Raw genomic sequence first — 10,838 nt, 5'->3', positions numbered from 1 at the left:
AAAAACTTTTGTTCTCTAAAATCTTTTTAGAAAGAAAAGGGTGAATATTAACCATTGACGTCCTAAAATTTTGGTTATAATTTGATTGAGAAAACGAGAAGCCAATATCATCAAGATGACCATAGAACAACTTGATTTTCATTGTCATCCATCACCATCTTCTTCATCAACGTCTTCATCATCATCAAATTCATGACCATGGAACAACTTGATTTTCATCGCCTTCATCATCTTCATCATATTGATGGTGTCGGCAATTGACACAACTTAATGTTCCAAAGGAAAAATGGGTTACTGGTAGCTTCCATCTCACCAGTATTTTCACTTTCCTTCAGTCTTAGCAGTGATCAAAATTTTGACTCTCCTCTCTCTGAAAAGATTTTAGAGAGACGAAGTTTTTAGAGAAAAAAATATGTCAGAGAATTAAATGAAAGTTAATTTTGGGAAAGAAAATATAAAGTTAATGGCAAAAAGGGACCCGTCTAGATTTTTGATAAACTAATAGGCTATGCAGGAATTGAGCTAGTCGTAAATTAAGATCTATTTGGGAAATAACCCTTTTTCACAAGGGCACCCACCAGCCCAATGCTAGGTCTGGGAAAAAAAGAATGTCTAACCTGAAATCCGTCACCGACACCCGAGTCTGTTGGAGCCATGAACACCTGAAATTCGAAGGTGAAACCAACTCGACTGACCCAATGAAATAAGAGGCGACAAAAGATTGGTAATGACAAAAAGGCGACCATCTTCTCTTTAACCGTTCTTTAAGCCACTATTTGAAATTACCAAAAAGACAAAACAAACACATAATATTTAAGAAAGTTTTAAAAGGCGCCTCTTCATAGTGTTATTGGCGTCTCCCGTATTTCCTTGAAAAAGAGCATACCCTCTTAGAATAGTCACTCGACATTTTTTTCAAATTAAAATCTACGGATTTGAGTCGATTTGTATACAACCGCCTCAAGTTCACCGACTCAACTCTAGAACATTTGTGTGGAGCCGAATTTTACAACAAATCGCGCCCACCGATTTTTGGGCACCTCATACGCAGTTAGACTAGATTTACCAATTCAAATGAGGTGGGGGCTATGGGTTGATAACACTATTGGGATGCACCTTTAAAATTTCCTAACATTTATGTCCCAGTCCCATTCCTATCTACACCATATTAAATGTTTTCCGTATTTTGTAAAAATATTATTTGGTCCACTCATTTATTTTTTTGTCGTTTTTACGACTTTTCCTTTTTGAAATGTTTTAGGACCCTTTTACTTCTGTTTTTCTCATCAGTTTGCACTTATCTTTTGTTATTTTTTGTTTTTCTCGAGAATGTTTCTTTCATAATAATCTGTTGTTTCTAATGTCATTTCTTGTATTTCTTTGTTGATATTTTTGTTCAGATCGATTTTTTTTTATATACAAACAATGTTTTTCAAATAGTCTATTTTGTTTTGTCAAAACTATTTATTTTCCACTCGTGTGACCAATAATGTTACTTGTTTGTCTACCAAACTAAGACTTGTCTTCTTTCAAAAAAAAAAAAAAAGACTTGTCTTGAGCAAACTATTGATTGCATTGGAACAGATTGTCGTTTGTCTTAAACAAATTGTTGTTTGGTCAACATTTCCATTGTCCCACATAGTAAGAAATTTGACTGGAAGCAAAAGATAATAAGATACACAAACTTGTTGATTAAAGTAAACTTCTTTCATGAATTGAACAACCACATGAACGTAGTAATGCTACACAACAAAGAAAAATCATGACCTAAATTACATAATAAAAAGTACTCTCAACTAAATGACCTCCCTTTCTCTAAAATCTTGACTGCAAGATAGAGAACCACACACCCACTCAACAAAAGTAAAAACTATTTAAGGTTCATCATCATCGCCGCATGCCTCGCCCACGGCCACGGGATGCTCCTCCTCCACGCCCTCGACCCATGGCTCCTGCTGCTGCATCTCCTTGCGCACTCTCCGACTGGGCAAACAAAATCAACATGAAAAACAAGTACAAGACCTTTATGAAGCAAATGTTGTTGTTAGTCCCGGAAGGGAATGATGGCCACTTTATAAGTGTGGGATTTCCCTCTCTTCTTCAGAGGGCTTTTGGGGTGAGATAGGCCCAATCTCACATTGGTTGTGGGGAGGGAATGGTGTAAGTGTGGAAAGCCTCAACTCTTGAACTAGCTTTTGGGTGAGATAGGTCCAAGACCACTTTGGGGCAAGTAAGGCCCGCTATAGGCCACACCCACAAATGGTATCAGAGTCCAGGTTCACCCAAGTCTTTCAAATTCCATCGTGGAGAGAAAGAATTCTTCCACGTCCTATGTGTGAAGGGAAAGATTGTTGGTATTAGTCCTACATTAGCTTTAGGAGGGGGTGGTGATCACTTTCTAAGTGCGACGTAAATCCTCACATATTCTAGCTTGTGGGCTGAGGCCAAGACCACTTTGGGTCAACTAAAGCCTATAGGCCACACACAACATCCAGAACCTAAAAAGCCACAGATGCAGACAGGATAGTTCTTTTTTAGAACAATGCCTCCTTACTGAATAGGAGAGTGACCATGGAAAGTTGAAATGAATTGATTCAAAGATATCAGCACATTTTTGCACGAAAGCTACGTAGTTGGGCTAGCAAATAAGGTAGTGGTAGCCGAAGTCGAGTTTGGGGGGTTATTGGGTGAATTTCACACTACCACCCATTTTTTTCTCTTTCTTTCGTAATTCATTTTTCTCTCTTTGCCTTTGAGTCCTTTGAGTCGCGCGACTCGCTCAACCAGGCCAAACTCCCTTGAGTTGACCGTGTGGCTCGGCCAGGCCCGAGGCCGACAGCTTAGGTCTAAAGTGTAATATCAGAAAATCCAAACTTGAAATTAAGCATGGATCTTCAGTGTTATACTTTAAGTATAAAGATGGATTCATTTTTCAATAACAGATGATAATGAAAGTACCTTCGGGTTTTTAACTGTTTCATCAACACTTAGAACAAGGCAAGCTGCCTCGGTTGCAGCATTTATAGCATTTATCTGCAACCAACAATTTCAAGTCAGAACCAATATAAACTAGAGAAAGACCTTCGATAAAGAAAGATAGAGCAAGATAATACCTTCACAACTGAAGGTTCCCATACAAAGTTAGCATATGAATCTACAATCCCACCAGTGTTTATGTCCACCCCGTAAAGGGCACCCTCATCTGTGATTAAACTCATGCTTTTTAGTAATTGAACCTAATATAACCAACAAGGTTAAGATATTAGCGAGACTACAAAGAGTATGGGAAACGTTTTGTTAGTTGAAATTCATGAATGGTATGTTTGGTAAAGGAAACTTGAATCTTTTTGGAACAAGAATACCTGGGGTTTGGGATTTTCCCTGATCTATTTGGCAACCGCTAAGCATAAATCCCAAGTCTATTTTCCTTCAGTCATTTTGCAACTGACACAAAATACTGAGATTCATTATAGTTTAACTTAACTTCTACAAAAGTTTTATTGATGTTGGTGGCTTAACGGCGGTGTGGTGGTATAAAGATAATAGGTGTAAATTTGTGTAGTAATTTGGTTGGAGTAAACCCAGACACTATTTTATATCATGGATGGTCGGAATCAATATAAAGTATTACGTGCAATTTGTGTTTCCACTGAAAACGTAATCTCTAAGACTTCAATTTGCCAAACAGACCAAGGACACTGAAATCCTAATGAATGACAACAATCCACCTTATCCTAGATTATTTTCCTCCATACAAACAGTGCATAAATATATCACACCTAGGAATCGGAAGTAAAACTAACCGGATGGAAGAGCATGTTTTTGTCTAAGTTTGTTCAATACGTCAGTGGCATCAAACCCAGCATTGTCACAAAGCTGCCTTGGGATGATCTGTTAAGAATGGAACACGATCCATGTAAATGGATAAACAAAAGGATGAGCATCACTGAGACAAATACAAACTCAATAATGAACCTAAATATTTCAGTAGTTCTGGAGAAATATTAGACGCTTTAAAATTCGGAATTAAGCAGTTAAAAACTTAAAATTTTGACCATTTAAGTTTCTGCGGCAGTCACTTGGGATTATTAAATTTCCAAGTAGTTATTTAGTTAACATAATCTATTAAAAGCTAGGCAGTTTGGAGGCAGGATTGGACAAGAGCCGTCAATCCCATACATATGATATATATATATATATGCATATAAAAATATATAACATTCTTTTTGCACATAAACAACAAGCTCGACTGTAATAATTAAACTAAACTCTAACAATTTAAAGTCTCATACACAAGAACTAACTCAGAAAGAGGGGGCAGGGGAAAAACTCGAGCCACCCCTGATCCAATCTACAACTTAAGTGGATCAGACGATCCCGACTACTTGGAAGAGGAAATGAGAACACGTAAAAATAAGAAAGAAAAGATAAATCTTAAAAAAAGTGAAACAAATAAATTAGAAAATGGAAAGAGTATTTATATTCTTACCTCAAGTGCTTTAGCATACGAATTTATAAAAAATTGAGACTTCCCAGCTTTTGTACGTGCATGTTGCCTCAAGGATCGACTTATTTCCATCTACCAGAAGAAACAATTTTTTCACGAAAAGGTAAATAATTAAATAAGAGCCTTTCAGATAGTTAATTATTCAAGTTCCACGTTAGTTGTGATAACTTACATCAATGGCTCCACCACCGGCAACAACAGTTGAGTTCTTTAATGCCCTTCTGACTATCATAATAGCATCGTGCAAACTTCGCTCGGCTTCCTCAATGAACTGAAACAAATGGAAAATAAAAATAAAAGCACACTTCATTTTGTATTCTGAGTGCTAGAACAGAATTAACTACTTTTACTTGTTCTTAGGCAATTTAGTGTTCAATTTAAGAACCTGGTCAGCTCCTCCTCGAAGAACAATAGTTGCTGTTAGACCAGATGGGCATCCACTGAATATATTAAATCGTTCATTTCCAACTTGTCTTTCCTCGAAAATCTCACATGACCCAAGAATCTACACCACACCAAAAATCTCTCACAAGTTAGAAAGAAGAGAAACACAAGTTTAAAAATAAAGTGACAAGCCACAAGAGATTAATTGCTCCTGTTGGCTTATTCAGATACCTGGAACAATATGATCCAACACGCTCTACTTTTGAAACAGAAGAATACTGCTGAACAGAAGAGAGGAAGACAAACCTCATCAATGACGTTGTTGACAGATGTTTGAACTGTTCCCCCTGTCGCTGCAGCAACCCTTTGCAAATCTTCTTCTGTAACACGACCAGCACAAAAAATATCTCGGTCCGCAAAATACTGCACAAAGGACCAAATATGTAGTGGTGTTGAATAAGACCTCTAGTTAGGAAATTAACCAGAAACCAAATAAATAAAATAACACTTCTTGATGTCTATTGAACAAAAAGGAGATCTGGGATCTAGTGCCGGTCGCAATAGTGTGGAACCTTTGGAAGGACCGGAACGATAAAATTTTTAAGGAATCGAATTCGTTTTCCTTGATAGATGTGGAAGATGTGAAGGGAACGATTCACTACTGGATTAGTGGTTCCACTAATTATAAATTTTCTAGTTTTTTGGATGTAGTTAGGAACTGGGAGGCATGGGTTATGTAATTAAAACATAACTCGAGCAACCCTCTTTCTCTCCTCCTTTCCCCTGTATAGTTTCTTTTCGTTCAATTCAATCAAGTTTTCAAAAAAAAAATGTCTATTGAACAAAAAAAGATAAACTATTAAGCAACTCTCAGTCTCAAGAGTTGACAAAAAGTTACCTGTGTTGCAAGGTCACCAATAGCTAATCGTGAAAGGACAATTTTAGCACCACTTTGCACACATTTATCCAACTTATCGTAGATGATATTCCATTCAGCATCAACAATGGACTGATATTGTAGGGGATCTGAAAGTCTGACAACAAAGCAAGAAAAGAAATTCAGCTGCAATGACCAGAAAAACTTCATCCCATTTGCATAGAACAAAACTGAAACAACAGGATTATCACCTAATCTCTGCATTTTCTTTTTTCTGACTTCAGTTCTAGTTCAATGTTCAGCAACAGTATCTTGGGATTCAAAAATTTCTTTGGTTGCTGCTCAAAACCAGCATAGGAAAATGTCTTCTTAAAGGCAACCCCGTTCACAAGAAAAGAATCCCTCATGGTACCCCCTGGAACCTACATACAAGCTCGAACTTTAAGCATTTACGTAATAAAGTAAAGAAAGTAACAGTGCAATCAACTTAGTCCAGTCGGAGACTTGGATTGAGTACATGCACTGTTGAAAAGTTCATTTAGAGTTGCACAGTATTGGTGATAAGATGCACATAACACATGAAACTTCTACATTCCCTTTCACATGGTAAAACACATAAATTTCATCCTCGAAATGCATCAATGTCAAACCATTGATCTAACATCTCTTAAATTGTTGAATGGTAAGGTTAAACTCTTCGTTACCACCATTCACATAGAATCAAATTGTATAAAAGGAATACTGACATCTCTTAAATTTCATCCTCGACATGCATCGATACTTAGGTGAATTAAGCGAGGAGCAAAATAATAGCATAACAGCTCACAATGACCTGATTAGAAACCTCTACCTTCTTTATGCCAATTAAATTAAGTCTATCATCGTTGCCGATTGCTATAACCGCATCTACAACCATAGTTGCAAAAAATTCCTTTTCCCCACCAATTAGCTTTGAGGAAAGTGTTGTAGCAGCACATTTTGCCAATAAATTCTTCTTTTCTTCCAAACTTTTACCTTCTATGCTCACAGCACGTTTTTTGATTTTCTCAATCGCCTGAAAAGAAATTGAAAAATTAAACATTCACGTAACAACTTCTGCGTGGATTACAAAAGAAAAATAAATAAATTGTGTTCATCGAAATACACACCAAAGAGCTTGCAGTTCTATAACTCCTTATGAGATTTCGAGGGTGAACTCCATCTTCAATGAAAGGTTTAGCCTCTTTCAAAAATTCTCCTGCAAGAAGCACCACAGTGGTAGTTCCATCTCCAACCTATAAGATAACAACCATGAATGATTCCCCCAACGAGGGAATATGAGTTCCCAAATATTCTACTTCTAGGAGAAGCATGCATAATAACCAAGACATTGTGAAAGAGACAGAAAGACATTTAACTATATGATAAACCTAAATAATACGAGAGTGTATTCACCACTCAGGAACCAACCCATTATTTTCATAAACAAAAGGGCTAACTGTGCGTCTTCTAAGCATGCAAACAAATCGTGTAATTCACAAGAATTCACTTTGATTTAAGAACTAAAACTCAAACGGGTATACGTGTGTGCAGGACGGAAGTGTGTGCAGGACAGAAGTGTGTGTAGGTAGGCCAAGGGGGGCCACGGCTCCCCTGACCTACCCACCAGTGAAGCAATTTTGGGGGCTGTAGTTATGGGCTGTCACCCTACCCCTCACACATCTAACAAAACCAACACTAAAGTAATTCAATAATACAAATTCAAGCTCACAAATATCCGACACCTAGAATTAAACCCTAAACGTGTAAATTGTCCCTTTTACTTGCTATTTGGTTAGGTTTGTTACTTCACTAGAACTTTAGTTAATCCTAACCTAATCCAAACAAATCTTGACACCTAACACAACGGACAAACAAATCTTGACACCTGACACGACGAACATAAGATGTTAATCGTTGGCGTATATGTTGTTGGAAGCTAAGAAAACTTTTGCAATTAATATTTCATCGTAATTCCTCTTGATTATTTTGAAATTTCCCTACCACCCTCGGGGCTCATGACGAAATTTTATACTGTCCCTTCATTTGTTCTTATTTGGATCGTTAATCATTATAGGAAATTAGGCTGAAGGCCCAATATTTAGTTTTTTTTAACTTAAAAAGAAAAGTTATATTTTGTTTGGTTCAAACCCAATATTTGTATTTTGTTTGGTAAAAAACTTAAAAATTTGTATTTTATTTAGTTAAAAACCCAATATTTTTTGCAACCATTTTGCAAGCAACTGCAATCCTTTTGCAAGCATTTGGAAATTACGGAAATACCTAAGGAACTAAAGACTAGAAAAACTTGAGTGAACTATTTTCAGCCATACAAAAAAGTTATAGGGAGGTTTTAACAAAATTACCCGTTTACAAAAATCTAGGACTTCAATGAAATATTGCGAAATTAAGCTTTCGAGAAAGCACACCACGACGAGTCACGCCAAATGTCAAAATTTGGTTGAGGAAATAGAATTTTGTATTTTTTCTATTTTGGGTAGTATTTTCTATAACTCAGAACTTTTCGACCCCGTCAAGCAAAACTTCTAGTTACTTCCCTATGTGTGCAGTCCAAGTTCATGTTAAACAAAATGAAAGCTTCTACTTGAAAGTGAATATAATAATCATAAGACAGGTGCAGTAATCACAAGAAGAATCAGACAATCTAACTGTTAGTTTTAAGTGAACTGATGAACTTCAAAGACTGGATCCACTCAAATATATTAAAGATACAAATATTAGGGTTTAGATGAATAGGAAAGAGTTGGGTACCTCAGAATCTTGAGATTTGGCAATATCTACAAGGATTTTAGCAGCAGGATGAATGATATCAAGAAGCTTCATAATAGTAGCACCATCATTAGAGATTGTAGTTTTACCCTTATCATCATGTATCAATTTGTCCATTCCTCTTGGACCAAGGGTAGTTCGAACTACATCTGCAACAGCAGTACAAGCACTGATATTGCTTATTAACTGTGCCTTCCCTTGTGATGTATCTGTACCTTCTTTCAATAATATGATCTGGGGTTGCTGTTTTTTATTCAAAATCACAAAGAATCGTTTCAGATTTTTGAAGAATAAGTTAGGGTTTAATCAAACTAAACAATCTTAATACTTGAAAGAATTAACGAGTGACTTTTTCTAGTGAGAGAGAGAGAGAGAGAGAGAGAGAGAAGGATTACCATCATGGACGACATTGATGCGAGCTTGAGAAATCAACTTTTTCAAAAGCAATAAAAGGAAAGAAGGTGAGGGAATATAATTGCAGTGGTTACGGACTGTTTCAGACGTCGAGAGAAATAGGATTTATTTGATTTGAGGGGTTTATATTATGTGTTTGAGAGAGAGAGGAACTGAGAAGGCTCTAGTAGAGAGGCAAGTTCACAAGGTTGAATGGGGGGTTTTTGTTTACAAGTGAGGACTCGAGGACTCGAGGTCATATGTTGTTTGTGCTCTTTCGGATGTGCTCGAGAGACTCAAACTATTTTATTTTAGGCAACTTAATTGAAAAACCTAAGCGAACAACTAGTAGCCCTAATGGTAGTGCATCTACTCCGCAATACGAAGGTTTCCGATCCGATTTGATAGAAGTGTAAATTCGGGATTTATTGAACTTTGGTATAAATAAATTAGTTAGATGTACTTTAAGCCAGTAGTTTAGTTGAACTTTTGATCCGTTTCTGTAAGGGTTTAAATTCGACAGTTATTGTACCTTTGTAATGACTGTCGTAGTCAATATCCAAAAAAAAGTGAAGAACCTAAAAACAATTTTATAAGAGTCTTTATATAACTTTTAAGAGTCTTAGTATCAATTATGTTAGTAAACTAGGCATGGCCCGTGCCTCTGCCACGAGCTATTTCATGTCCTTACCCCAACTTATTTTATTGCTAAATTGCTTCTTAGAGCTCTCATTCAGAGTGAAAGCTCACACTCATAAGTTTTGAATTGTGATTTTTCTAATGGTCTAAAATCAATTCATTGACGAACATTAAATTGTAAAGAGAGTAAAACGAAAAAACTGGTGGGAGGGTGTAATGCCCCAAGTCCAGAGTTCCATGTCGGCCGCAATGAAAACCTAAACTTAAAGCATTTGTCCGCAGAATAGTAAGCATAGTCGATATATTCACAAATAGAGACAAATAACATCAAATATGAAGCTCATAAGAAACAATAAATCATCTAAAAGAAACTTGACTAAGTTCTCAAAACTAAAACGATGTCTCCACATCATCGACACGTGAGTCGAAAGAAATATAAAAGAAATAACTACCTAAGAAAGAAAACTGCTAAGAAAAATCCTCCAAGGGCAAGCTACAACTCAAGCAGGTGGCACTTCCCAATTTCCTTAATCTGAAAAATAATAGGTTGGGTTAGAACCCAATAAGTAGATTTTTCAAATCCCTAAAACCTCAATAGAAAGTCTCAAGATCTATCAATTAAACTAGATTTCTCCATGTATGTAAGTAATGGTGACAAATAGAGGCATAGGCAAGTAACAAATAACAACCAAACACAAGTGTTATGGTACGTTGGCGTCTATCTAGGGAAATCATATCCCACCCGAACCCTCCATAACCCACGTTGCATGAGAGTGGGGTCCACAAAGTTACCCTTGTGTTAGCGTTGACCCAATAAGCTCCATATCTAAGTCATACCTTAGTACGCCTTACCATGCAGACCCGTCGGTTCTCGCACTAAACATTCGGTAGAGAGGGTCGAACCAACCACCAAACTCATCAACTTCCCACCAACTCACCACATCACCACATCACCACACCAGAAACACAAATCAATCATCATATCATACGCAATACTTTCACGCTCAACAATAACATATGCATCATTCAGATGAACCTGAGCTCTATAAGGTTTATGCTGGTAGGGTTTCAAGAGTGATGGATACAGGATGCTTTGTGCAGCTGAGTGACTCCAAAGGTAAAGAAGGTTTAGTTCATGTCTCACATATTGCAACTCGGAGGATTACAAATGCCAAGGACATTGTGAAAAGGGATCAAAATGTGTTTGTCAAGGTGATCTCTGTGTTGGGC

The 10,838-nt window shown here is 36.9% G+C and overlaps 1 pseudogene across 1 annotated transcript; it reads right to left on the bottom strand.

Moving 5' to 3' along the window:
- Window positions 1-1,688: 1,688 nt before the first annotated feature.
- LOC147538716 (T-complex protein 1 subunit eta-like) lies at window positions 1,689-9,200 on the bottom strand (annotated as a pseudogene). Its single transcript, XR_015225497.1, has 14 exons — window positions 8,972-9,200; window positions 8,559-8,819; window positions 6,917-7,042; window positions 6,619-6,822; window positions 6,020-6,190; window positions 5,790-5,925; window positions 5,198-5,314; window positions 4,893-5,012; window positions 4,680-4,778; window positions 4,490-4,579; window positions 3,804-3,891; window positions 3,114-3,202; window positions 2,959-3,033; window positions 1,689-1,983 (listed from the first exon to the last, which is right to left on the bottom strand). The product of XR_015225497.1 is annotated as a T-complex protein 1 subunit eta-like (transcript).
- Window positions 9,201-10,838: the final 1,638 nt, after the last annotated feature.

The sequence above is a fragment of the Eschscholzia californica genome, unplaced genomic scaffold, assembly GCF_041429995.1.
Source record: "Eschscholzia californica isolate CP2 unplaced genomic scaffold, dmEscCali1.0.p SCAF_5, whole genome shotgun sequence".
In the NCBI taxonomy this organism is placed as follows: Eukaryota; Viridiplantae; Streptophyta; class Magnoliopsida; order Ranunculales; family Papaveraceae; genus Eschscholzia; species Eschscholzia californica.
Note: the sequence above shows the minus strand (reverse complement) of the source record. Positions and strands in the feature narration are given on the sequence as shown.